This window comes from Ictalurus furcatus, chromosome 6 (assembly GCF_023375685.1).
Source record: "Ictalurus furcatus strain D&B chromosome 6, Billie_1.0, whole genome shotgun sequence".
NCBI lineage: Eukaryota > Metazoa > Chordata > Actinopteri > Siluriformes > Ictaluridae > Ictalurus > Ictalurus furcatus.
The window spans coordinates 9,046,780-9,060,763 of record NC_071260.1 but is presented as its reverse complement, the minus strand read 5'-3'; positions in this window follow the sequence as shown (position 1 = coordinate 9,060,763).

The window sequence follows — 13,984 nt, the reverse complement described above, 5'->3', positions numbered from 1 at the left end:
CTCTCTGAGGATCTGAAAAAAAGAATTGTTGCTCTACATAAAGATGGCCTAGGCTATAAGAAGATTGTCAAGACCCTGACTCTGAGATGCAGCACGGTGGCCATGACCATACAGCGGTTTAACAGGACAGGTTTCACTCAGAACAGGCCTCGCCATGGTCGACCAAAGAAGTTGAGTGCACGTGCTCAGAGTCATATCCAGAGGTTGTCTTTGGGAAATAGACGTATGAGTGCTGCCAGCATTTCTGCAGAGGTTGAAGGGGTGGGGGGTCAGCCTGTCAGTGCTCAGACCATACGCCACACACTGTATCAAATTGGTCTGCATGGCTGTCGTCCTAGAAAGAAGCCTCTTCTAAAGATGAAGCACAAGAAAGCCTGCAAAGAGTTTGCTGAAGACAAGCAGACTAAGAACATGGATTAGTGGAACCATGCCCTGTGGTCTGATGAGACCAAGATAAACTTATTTGGTTCAGATGCTGTCAAGCGTGTGTGGTGGCAACCAGGTGAGGAGTACAAAGACAAGTGTGTCTTGCCTACAGTCAAGCATTGTGGTGGGAGTGTCATGGTCTGGGGCTGCATGAGTGCTGCTGGCACTGGGGAGCTACGGTTCATTGAGGGAACCATGAATGCCAACATTTACTGTGACATACTGAAGCAGAGCATGATCAGTATGCTGTATTCCAGCATGATAACGACCCCAAACACACCTCCAAGATGACCACTGTCTTGCTAAAGAAGCTGAGGTGAAGGTGATGGACTGGCCAAGCATGTCTCCAGACCTCAACCCTATTGAGCATCTGTGGGGCATCCTCAAACGGAAGGTGGAGGAGCACAAGGTCTCTAACATCCACCAGCTCCGTGATGTCGCCAGGGAGGAGTGGAAGAGGACTCCAGCGGCAAACTGTGAAGCTCTGGTGAACTCCATGCCCAAGAGGGTTAAGGCAGTGCTGGAAAATAATGGTGGCCACACAAAATATTGACACTTTGGGCCCAATTTGGACATTTTCAATAAGGGGTGTACTCACTTTTGTTGCCAGCAGTTTAGACATTAATGGCTGTGTGTTGTGTTATTTTGAGGGGACAGCAAATTTACACAGTTACACAAGCTGTACACTCACTACTTTGTATTTTACTTTACATTGTAGCAAAGTGTCATTTCTTCAGTGTTGTTACATGAAAAGATATAATCAAATATTTACAAAAATGTGAGGGGTGTACTCACTTTTGTGAGATACTGTACACATCGCACATTTTTGTTTTTTCAACTTGGTTAAGATTTTGAGATGAAAAAAATTAAATTGAAACACAAATCTCAGGAATTTAAGCCTCAAAAATAAAGATTTTAGGTAAATTTGTCCAAAAGTGAAGCATTTCCTAGGGAAACAGATGTTTTCAGAGTGCCAAACTCATAATTTATCCAGTCACAGTCATCGCTGCGTTTGTGAGGTGAAATGAAGAGACTTGGAGTGGCGTTTAGTGGAGTCAAACAGGAAGGAACTGGAATGAGGTACAATGGGTGTATATATATATATATATATATATATATATACACACACACACACACTCACCATCCACCTTATTAGGAATAACTGTATAGCTGCACATTTATGCAGTTATCTATTCAGCCAATCATATGGCAGCAGCACAATGCATAAAATCATGCAGATACAGGTCAAGAGCTTCAGGTAATATTCATAGCAAACATCACAATGGGGAAAAGTGTGATCTCCATGACTTTAACCGTGGCATGGTTGTTGGTACCAGATGGGCTAGTTTGAGTATTTCAGAAACAACAGACTCTAGAATTTATACAGAATGGTGCAAAAAAGAAAAAAAAAAAGAAAACATCCTGTGGGTGGAGGGTCTGCATGCTGAAACACCTTGTTGATAAGAGAGATCAGAGGAGAATGACCAGACTGGTCAGAGCTGACAGGAAGTCTATAGTAACTCAAATAAGCACTCTTTACAAACTTGGTGAGCAGAAAAGCATCTCAGAATGCACAACACATCAAACCTTGAGGTGGATGAGCTACAACAACAGAAGACCACATCAGGTTCCACTCCAGTCAGCCCAGAACAGGAATCTGAGGCTGTCATGTGTCACCCAAACTGGACAGCTGAAGACTGGAAAAAGACCAGATGATTGTTTTTCTAATATTCAATTGTCCATGGTGAGTGAGTCTCTGCTCATGATAGTCTCAGATTCCTGTCCTTGGCTGACAGGAGTGGAGCCTGATGTGGTCTGCTGCTGTTGTAGCTTATCTACCTGCAGGTTCAATGTGTTTTGCATGCTGAGATGCTTTTCTGATCACCACAGTTGTAAAGAGTGATTATTTGAGTTCCTATATCGTTCCAGGCAGCTCAAACCAGTCTGGCCATTTTCCTCTGCCCTCTCTTATCAACAAGGCATTTCCACAAACAAAACTGATGGAAGGTGAGTGTGTATATACATACACGGTATCTATATACAGTGCCCTCCACTAATATTACCACCTTTGGTAAATATGAGCAAAGAAGGTTGTGAAAAATAGTTTTTATTGTTTAACCTTTTGATATTTTGTTTTAAAAAAAAATCACAAAAACACTCTGCTCTCATGCATATGAAACAATTGCAAACACAACACAGGTTGCTAAAAACAAATATTTGTTAAGTATAGTTGTGCAAAAATTATTGGCACCTATGAATTAATATGAGAAAAATATATTTGAAGTATATCCCCATTGATATTTTACATTTTTAGAATGCCTGGGTGACTAAAAAAAAATTATACCCCCGTGAAACAGGAAGTCATGGTTGAAGAACAGGAAATTCTTCCTGTTTCACATGGGTATAAATATGAGGTAACACATATTTTGGTTGTTGAGCTTCACAAAACTGGAAGTGGCTATAAGAAAATAGCACAAGCATTGAAAATGCCCATTTTCACCATCAGGGAAAAGAAGTTCTAGTCAACTGGAAATGTTATGAGTCAACCTGGAATTGGATGCATGTCTATATTATCTCAATAAGCTGTGAAGAGGATGGTTTGAGTGGCCAATAATCTTCAAGAACCACAGCTGGAGAATTGTAGAAGTTAGTTGCATCTTGGGGTCAGAAAATCTCCCAAAACTACAATCCGAAGTCACCTACATCATCAGAAGTTGTTTGGAAGGGTTTCAAGAAAAAAGCCTCTATATCCAAAAACAAACTCAAGCGTCTTCAGTTTGCCAGACACTACTGGGACTTCAAATGGGATCAGGTTCTATGGTCAGATGAAACCAAAATACAGCTTTCTGGCAATAAACACCAGAGGTGGTTTTGGCGCACACAGAGAGGTAGCCATATGGAAAAGTACCTCATTCCCACGGTTAACTATGGTGGTGGCTCTTTAATGTTTTGGGGCTGTTTTTTTGCCAGAGGACCTGGACATTTTGTTAGGATAAATGGCATCATGGACTCCATCAAATATCAACAGATATTAAATGAAAACCTGACTGCCGCTGGAAGGAAGCTTAAAATGGGCCGTGGTTGGATCTTCCAGCAGGACAATAATCCAAAACATACATCAAAATCAACACAAAAATGGTTTACTGTTTGTATGATTGACTTATGTTCCATGCTCTGAATAATTTTTAGAGGTCATGAAATATTCTGCACTGATGAGGAATTGAATCACTGGAGCAAAGGAAAGTACTGATCCCCCTTCAGGAGACTGTATTTGAAAGATAATTTTGTAATATCCAAATAAGCTTTACTGATCTTTATTGGAAAGGGTTTAAACAATGTTTTTCATGCTTGTTGATGAACCATAAACAATTATTGCACATGCACCTGTGGAACAGTCCTAAAGACACGAACAGTTTACAGGCGGTAGGCAATTAAGGTCACAGTTACAATAACTTAGAACACTAAAGAGACCTTTCTACTGACTCTGAAAAACACCAGAAGAAAGATGTCTAGGGTTCCTGCTCACCTGCGTGAAAATGCCATAGACCTGCTTCAGGGAGACATGAGGACTGCAGATCGTCCTTGAATTAGAAAATTACATGTAACCATGTGTCATCCCAGATGTGATCAAGAATTTGCACATGCCTTGTTGGAAGAGTGGAGTAACATCTCACAGCAAGAACTGACAAATCTGGTGCAGTCCATGAGGATGAGATGTACTGTAGTACTTAAAGCAGCTGGTGGACACCAGACACTGACTGTTATTTTTTTATATTGACCCCCCCCCCCCCCCCCCCCCTTGTTCAAGGACTCATTATTCCATTTCTGTTCGTCAAATGTCTATGAAACTTGTTCAGTTTATGTCTAAGTTGTTGAATGTTTTTATGTTAATACAAATATTTACACGTGTTAAGAAATATGCTGGAAATAAAAGCAGTTGAATGAATGTGAGAGGACATTTAATTTTTTGCTGATTTTATATATATATATATATATATATATATATATATATATATATATATATATATATATATATATATATATATATGCTTTTATATTCTACTAAAATTAAATTACTAAATCGACTAAATTCCTATAGTAAGCAGGAAAATTTGGCTGCTATTTAACTATCTACAACATTACCTAAATAGTTACACTGGGCATGAACTAAGCATTGAGTGTTTAACAACACAGGAGAAAACTAGCTATTTTATTAGAACAGTTTTTAATGTATTTGACCATCTCTTTTTCACTGGAAATCTCAAATGTTTCACTTTTAGTCTAATTTACATAAAATCTCTATTTTTATATACAGATTTGTATTTAGGGCACTGACTGAAATTTACAAATTTCATATACAGATACTGTTATCAGTTTTCAAGCTCCATACTGGACAACCTCAGATTTTTAACTGGTGAATATTTTATTATTCTGTACACGTTATAGTGATAGGTTAGCTACACAAATGTGTTCCAGTGTTGCAGTCAGTTGTTATTTTATGGGGATTGCTTGTACATTGTTAACTTTTGCTGCTGAATTTATAGAAAGCATCCATGCTGGTGCAGACTAGAGTGAGTAATTGCTTCAATTTCTCAGTTTAATTAAATTGTAATGGCTGGGTAACTTTAAACAAACTAGTCAGAAAAGAAAATATCCTCGTAAAAGACAAAAAGTCCTCCAGAATATAAAATGCCAGGAGCAAACAAATTGTTCATTTCTAACGGTGATGCAAGGGAGTTGCAAAATGCAACTGCTAAATTTTCATGGTCAAAAAAACTGGACATGAAATGGTATCAAGGAGTTGAACTGAATTGAATAAATTTTATCCCCAAGGGGACTGTTGGTTGCTGGGCATATTAACCATTATCCTGATGTGACGGCGGGCCTGCAGCCACACACACACAGCTAGCAGAGGATGATTGGTGCGGCTTCTCTTCACCATCTAGGAGAAGAGGAGCAGATATGAAAGGGTGCAGCTGAGCCGGTGTGGTGAGTTCGTTCTCTGTGAGCGTATCCAGTAATTCCTCTCTCTCTCTCTCTCTCTCTCTCTCAATGTAGACGCAGATGACGATGAGGATGATGCCGTTCGCCCTGGAGAGCCTCCCCAGCCGCGCAGTGCCTCATGCCAGCTCCCGTGACCTCCAGCAGGGTTCATGGGTACCACCACATGGCCGCTCCAGCCCGTTCAAGGTGCCTTGCTCTGGGAAGACTGCGGCCTACGCACACACACACACACACACACACACACACACGCAGTAACCCCCTCACCTTTACACTTAAAGGGTGAATAAAATACCCATTATTGGCAACACCTCTGTTTGCCCAGTGTCTGTGTTCTGCCATCCCAGCCTGAGAGGTCACATCTGAATACAACAGTATATCGTGCATCAAATCAACACCAAAGGAAGTAAGGAAGGCATATTGGAAAGTGCCACCACAATGTCTCAATAAATTCTTGTACAACAACACAGGTCAATAGTACTTTTATTTTGCCATCTTGCCATTTTACTTTAAAGAATATAAAAAGGGTGGATGTTTTATTGTCCATGCTGTTATATAAGCTACTGTACTGCACCAGCAGAATGGTCAGAACCATCCAACAAACAAATAAATATTCCTGCCATCTTTAAAACCAAAGTCCTTGACTTTTAAGTAGAAAGTGTTTTCTTGAGCACTGTAAAACTTCACTTTAAATGATGCACCTCCAAGTACCTTTTATCATGAACGCACTTCCATCATTTTAAAATATTAATGCTTCTGCATCATTTTGATGCTCAGATGATTTATTCATTCCAGAAAGGTAATTCAAACTAAAAGCAAATGATAAATATTCCATCTGGGACGGGCATCATGGCCAACCTGGGGAACGACAGAAATAAATTTGTGAAAATGGATGTCGGCGTGCTTTTCAGTAACTTGGTTCACAAGTGTTGAGTGAATATATCCCATGGCTCTGCTTCTTGCCAGAAGCAAAATATACTTTAGGCCATGTGGATGGATGAGTGGAGAGTGGTGAAATATGTCACGCACGGTTACATTTTCGGGAATGTCTATGAAAAATGGCTAGATTTATAATATGCAATATTGACAGATACAGCATTTGAAGGGATTCATTATTAACTAATGAATTGAATAAGTTGTTAAATTAGGGAATGTACAAAAAAGTGCAAGACATATGCTCTCCAAATCTTTGAGCTGTGTCACAAACATTAACTTTCTTAATAGAGTGAGTAAAAAAAACCCCAGATGGACCTGTGTAGTGTGACATTAGTATTTAAATAGTAAAGGAAACTCCTCCCTGAGCAATATTTTAATTAACATTCATTTTTAATGGTGCCGAAGATTTATTTTGTAATGAAATTCTCGGCTGATTTTTTAAACTGACTCAAACTTATTCATCGACATGTTGGTGTATATCCACAATTTTATTACACACAGTGATTTATTATATATATATATATATATATATATATATATATATATATATATATATATATATATATATATATATATATATATAATTATTATTATTATTATTATTATTATTATTATTATTATTATTATACTATTCAAGCCCAGTTTGTGCCATAACTCAGCACTGTGTTGTACTATATAGATGCATTGCATTCTGAAACTATGAGTCCAGTGTTTGCACCAGCATCTCCACTACTTCTAGCTTGGATTTCTCATTAATTTGACATTGAACATCACTGGAAAATTTAAAGAACTGTAACCTCATTACTATGTCCTCCTGTGACATCAACCACAACTTCCAACAGGAATAACAAAAAGATGGTACCAACCAACTTAATATGTCTTCAGTGTGGACTTGAGAATCACCTTAGTGGTTAATTCCTACAGAAATCAGTTCATGAAGGTGTATCTGTAGGCTGAGAATTAGTGAAAACTGAAGTAGCATTATTAATCCCCTTTACACACATGGATTTGAATGTTGGGATGAAATAAGCATAAGCTAAAAACTAAGCAGATAAGCAGAGCTAAAAACATGATTTGTAAATGATTTGTGCGCTAATATCATGCCAGTCACATTTATTCATTTGACAGAATCTCTGATGCTGAGGAAGTAAGAATTTACCAAATGACCAGCAAGATAGTTATAGGTAGAACTTAGAGAAGCAGCTAAACAAATGATCCAGTCATTGTCTGCAAGACACACAAAATGTCTAATAGCAATAATAAATAAATAAGTAATTACTGTAGATTGATTAAGTGATATGAAGTTTTCTGATTTGTGTATTTCTTTCAATATACAGCCTTTCTCTAGGAATAACCTTTTTGAAGGCTAGTTATGTTGGCCTGACAAAGTCAACATACTATTTTGCTTTATAAGCTTATTATTAGTAGTAGTAGTAGTAGTAGTATTTATATTTTTATTTTTTCATTATTATTATTATTCTGAGACCCAAAAAATGAAATTGCTACTCCTCCCAGAGATTTCAAGCTGCAGTACATGCACCAAACTCGGCACAGACATTCAGCCTGTTCTGACTCGAGTTGCTATGATACAGAAGCTCAAAGTGGCCAAAATTCGCATTGACTTGCATTCGAAATTTCTGACTGTTATAACTCTTTGAGCTTTCAAGCTATTTCCAACAAACTCACCACAGTCCTTCAGGCCGATCACACTGTTCAGGCTCTATTCCTCCAAACTGGTCAGACTCCCAGTTTTCCCACTGCAGATGATGAAAATTCCCCAAAACTCCCATTCACTTACACTGAGGGAATGTTCAGAGTCTGGGTCCAACTGTCAAAACTCACACACAGTTGAGTGCACACAGCCTGAAGCCTAAAAGTATTGGGATACTGTCTAGCTCCAAAAATATTGGGATGGCACCTAGCTCCAAAGTATTGGGACACCGCCTAGCTCTAAAAGCATTGGGATGCCGCCTAGCTCCAAACGTATTGGGACACCGCCTAGCTCCAAAAGTATTGGGACACCGCCTAGCTCCAAAAGTATTTGGGCATTGTTTAGCTGATGTCTTGCTTTCTCAAGCCAACATCAAAGTTTTTTTTATTATTATTATTTTTTATCAAAAATCTTTTTTTTCTATTATTATAGACCTACAATGGAAAAAACATGTACTTTCAGATAGTGTCTCAAATGCTGCATTTTGCATAACTTTTAGTTATTAGTAATTAGTATGTTGATACTTGGAGTACAGTACAATACACTATTAATGCTATTGCTGCTATTAATAGAGCACTATTAATATAAACTACTAATAAAATGAAGTGTGATCTGATGGACACTTTTTTTACACTTGCATATCGAACAGTTTAAACTGAAAATTGATCAGTGGTTGTTTTGGAATGGTTCAGTAATATGAGCTACAGCATAGTCATTTGCTATTTGGGTTAAGAGCAAACCTTTAATGTTCTATTTAAGACTTTAAGACAACCCTATAAAAATGAGATACATAGTGTGTAGTGTGAGGCTTTAGTACAGCTTTAGTGCCTTGAGACAGCAGCTATCAGGATGGAGCCAAAGCCATTGATGAGTCCATTTAGATTACTCCATAGTCAAATAATAAGGCAGAATAACTAAAGTTTAATACGAGGAGCTTTAGGAATCCAGTGGAGTGAGATGAAGAGGGGTGTAACAGACACTGTTCGGTTGATTGAACACAGCATGTCAAAGTGGTTTTGGACCACCTACAGTGGTTTAACAATGGACGCTAAAGAGATGCAGTAGCCATGAAATGATAAGCACCTGGATGAACAGATCTTCTGATCTTTTTGACATTATATTGAGCAAGATCAGGAGTTCCCCATGACTAAAGGTTTCAATAAAGGAATGCTGACCAATGGTCTTTAGCATAAAACTAGTAATGGCATACTTGATAATGATGTTGTGTTGGATCTTCTGATCCAGTACTAAATGTAAAGGCTAGTTTTGATCTTGATGACCACCCATTAAATCTAAAGCTGACAAGAAGACTGAATATTAATAATCTAAAATTACAGAGTTGGGATGAATCATGTGAAGTCAGGTTTTTAATTCTTCATCCCTTTTTATCAGATAGTATATTTTGGTATCTTTGTAACATCAAGATTTAATTAAGTTCTTATTTACAGCGCCTTGCTTAAGTATTCACCCCCTTTGAACTTTTCCACATTTTGTAGTGTTACAGCTTGGAAATTATACTGACTTAATTGGGAATCAACACAAAATAACCCATAATATTAAAGTAGGAGAAAATGTATATACATTGCAAAATTATTTATAAATAGAAAATGTAATAGTGGTTGTGAAAACACTAAATTAGTTCTGGTGTCACATTAATTCATTACATATCAGTTTCAGGTTGTAACATTTACAATATTTGGGAAACGTTCAAGGGGGGAATACTTAATTCAATCCATTGTAATTGGGTAGATTAGTTTACCTTTTAATTAACATGATTAGGGTTAAAATGATGCTTTTTCATTGCCTTTAACTATATCTCCAGGTCTGCTTTTTAAAAGTGCTTAAACGTGTGCTTAAATCAGCTTTGACAGATTTCTCTCCCTTGACTAGTCCTGTTTCCATGACACCTTTCAAACCTAACCCATAGAACAGAGAAATTATTTTTAGTTTCAACTAATGTTAATTATTTTTGCTTATTTATGCTGCACATATTATATAAGACAATATTGTAACCGAACCGACTCAGGAGGCACATTTTTCTAAAAATCCAAGCAACACAACTCAAAGCTCAGGGTGTGAAACAGGCAATGGTCAAAACTCAGTCAGATACATATTAAGGCCAAAGTACAACCCCAATACCAAAATTTTTTTTTTGGAATTGGGGTTGTATAATCCAAAGAATATTTCAAACGAACAGGCACAAAGTCAAACACAGCAGAGACTATTGACTGTAAGCAATGCTCAGACCTCGGAGAGCAGCAAGAACCGGAGGTGTTAAGGTCCTGGGTTGGTGTTACAAATATACAATATAATTAAAAATTTCTAAAACATCATCATTACAAGCATTGTGTCAGAATAAAATGGGCAATCTCACAGAAATACCTGTAGATGTCATGGAAACTGAGTTATTACAGATAGTGCACTGTAGAGTAAGTCTGGAGTGCCGGTTTGTGAAAGGTGTTGTTTGAACTCTGTAGAGACTCTAGCACACTGTGCAGTTATAATTTATGTCGATAATTCAGGAGCATACTGGGAACAATTCCTGCAGCATTGTAGCAATGTGTTTATACTTACTCAATAAATGCAGCATGTCAAACAGTCATGCTGTTGTTGCTATGAAATTTTATTTTCAGTTGTGAATACAGCAGATTCCAACAAAGAGTACAATGAGGCAACTCACCCTATGAACCTCTATGAACCTAGTATAAATCATATGGTACATAATATAATAAAGGCATGTATATACATCTTATGTACCATCTCACTATGCATTAAACATTAATTCACAGATTAATGTACAGTATCTCACAAAAGTGAGTACACCCCTCACATTTTTGTAAATATTTGATTATATCTTTTCATGTGACATCACTGAAGAAATGACACTTTGCTACAATGTAAAGTAGTGAGTGTACAGCTTGTGTAACAGTGTAAATTTGCTGTCCCCTCAAAATAACTCAACACACAGCCATTAATATCTAAACCACTGGCAACATTGTAGCATTGTTTACATGCCCAAAATCATGGGTTTATGCATTGTATCAAACGCAACTGAGATATGATTAATCAAACACAACAGTGAAAGCATACCAAAAATGCCTTTTTATATATTATTTTTAAACAATTTACCATTTTATATTTTACATCTAATCACAATGTCTGTCATATCTGTTAAAAATCCTTTAATACCCCCAGTCAAAGTCAACAAATTACATCTATTTGCCTTTATTAAAACAGAAAACAAGCCATTCCAATCTGCAGCGCTTTGCTGCAAAGCTAAATTTGAAAGGCAGCAAGCTTAAAGGCCTTGCCATTGAAGCTCGTCTTTGATTCAACAATATCCAGCATGCTGTGCTGCTGTAAAGCATACATGTGAATCAAACAGCCTCACTAAGCTTTCAATGCTTTCAACACAAAGGCTAAAATACCATGTTGCCAACTCTTATTTCCTCACAGTCTTATCGTACATCAAAAGAGAGGAAGGTTTCTCTTTTTTTTTTTTGAGAGGGGGTGGGATGGGGGGTTAGGAAACATTGAAATAAAACTCAAGAAAGCAATTTGTCTTCCACAAGTGGCTCAGCACACTGTGGGATTTGCAAAGAGATGGCGAACACTCAATCTTAATAGATGTCACAGGGAGCTCGTTGCTGGAGAAATGCAAAGTGCAGGCAGGACACTGAGAGACATTACGACTCTGTGTTTAATTCTGTTTATAGGCGTGGGATAATCTGTCTTCTGATCCCAAGTGAAAAATTACGATATTTGTACAGTTTGAAATAATTTAATAATTGTTTGAATAAAAAGTAGAAGTGTGACTATACAATCCTACATGTAGTGTGTGTGACACTACATTGTGAGACATTTTCAAAGGAGTAACAAATTATTTGGATTTTTTTTATCTGCTGTCCAGATGCAAGGACATTTTGACATTCTGACATTGCTACTACTTACAAACAGCATGGAAAGATTATATATGCTTATTTTTTATGACAGCAGCTTTGGCAGTAGTTCTGTGTTTTTATTTTCTGGTTTTTATAGTAAAAGCTAACTTAAAGGGACTTCTATGGCAAACACACAATTGATGCCTAATAACAAAAGGATTTGAATAACATTTGTGCTGTTATTTAACAAAGAAAATGCACTAGCTGGAAAAGGTATGTGGACACCTGAGCATCACACCCATATGTGTTCCTTCCCCAAAATGATTCCACAAAATCAGAAGCACACAACTGTTTAGAATGTCTTTGTGTTAGGGCTGCACAATTAATCGGATATCGATCGCGATTATGATTATGACTGCCCACGATTAAATGAACATGATCAACTGCGATATTGACGTTTAAAGTTCGTCCTCTGCGCATAGAAAACTCAGCTGTTTTCTCCACTCAAATCAAGTGCTTCCTACACTTACAGCCAATCACATAGAGCGGTGCAGGGCTGACGTCATTTTGTAGTGCCAAAACCCGAAAACGGATTTAGCATTTCAGTGCTCGAGCTGCCAGTTTCTCTGCGAGCTCCAGCGCTTGCGCAAGGGGAAATTATGACACTAGCATGATGCTAAATGGCACTACAGAAGTTGTCGGGGACATTAAACCTCATCACGCCAAATGGGAAAAAACTTTGTCATAATTGACAAGCTCAAGTTTTCTCATGCCTACTTGTGTGTTATACTGTGGCACATTAACACTACTGTCTCTTTAAAAATAAATAAATAAATAAATAAAAACACTAAACTTTGCTCCTAAATTTTTGTAATCCCCTAAAAGAAATTGTCTTGCGTCTCTCCTCCTGTAAACACTGTTATTGCCTTTTCTGCATTCGCCTGAATTGTTTTCATTTAGTTGCATATTGTTATATTTGATGCATATTTTCATTTGGTTGATGGCATTTTTACTTATCCTATATTTTGGGTACAATTTTATTTATATTTTGCTTCTACGAGATGATGCACTTTAAGGATCAGTCTAATTTGATGCAAAGATTTGTACATTAGCAGGAATGTAGCACAACATGGAGGTGAAAGCAGCGGTCTGTTTATTTAAATGTGTCAGTACAATAAAAATATGTTGTCCCTAAAATCAATGAATAATCGTGATAAATAATTGAGATCTCAATATTGATCAAAATAATCGGATTATTGCCCTACTTTGTGTGCTGTAACATTACAATTTCCCTTCACTGGAACTAAGGGGCCCAAACCTGTTCCAGCATGACAATGCCACTGTGCACAAAGCGAAGACATGGTGTGTTAAGGTTAGAGTGGAAGAACTTGAGTGTCCTGAACAGAGCCCTGATCTCAACCCCACTGAACACCTACAGCCATAGGCAAATCCCTACAGCCACGCTCCAAAGTCTAGTGGAAAGCCGTCCCAGAAGAGTGGAAGTTATTATAATATTAAAGGGGGACTAAATCTGGAATGGGATGTTCAACAAGTACATTCAACAAGGTTTGTAATGGTCAGGTGTCCACAAACATTTGGCCATATAGTGTATGTGTCATTGTTAATATGACGACATTTACTATAAGGAGATGTTTAACATTTTTGGAAGAAGTCTCCAGTGTCAGTGTCTGTTCCTTTCAATTTTCCACCACAGGAAAAGTCTTCAAGAGAGACAATTTTGAGCTTTAAACTTTGAGTTTCTCAAGAAGAAGAAGAAGAAGGGGTCTTTATTTGTCACAGTACGTGCAGTGAGATTCATCTCTTTGCATATCCCAGCATGTTAGGAAGTTGGAGTTAGAGTGCAAGGTCAGCCATGACACGGCACCCCTGGAGCAATACACAGGTTCATTATTTATACCTTACATAACAAATGTAGTCAGTAGGATATACAACTTCTCTGATTAAGACACCTGTATATTTAAAAAATAAATAAATTCATTCATTTTAAAAAAGGTTAAAATGTGGTCGA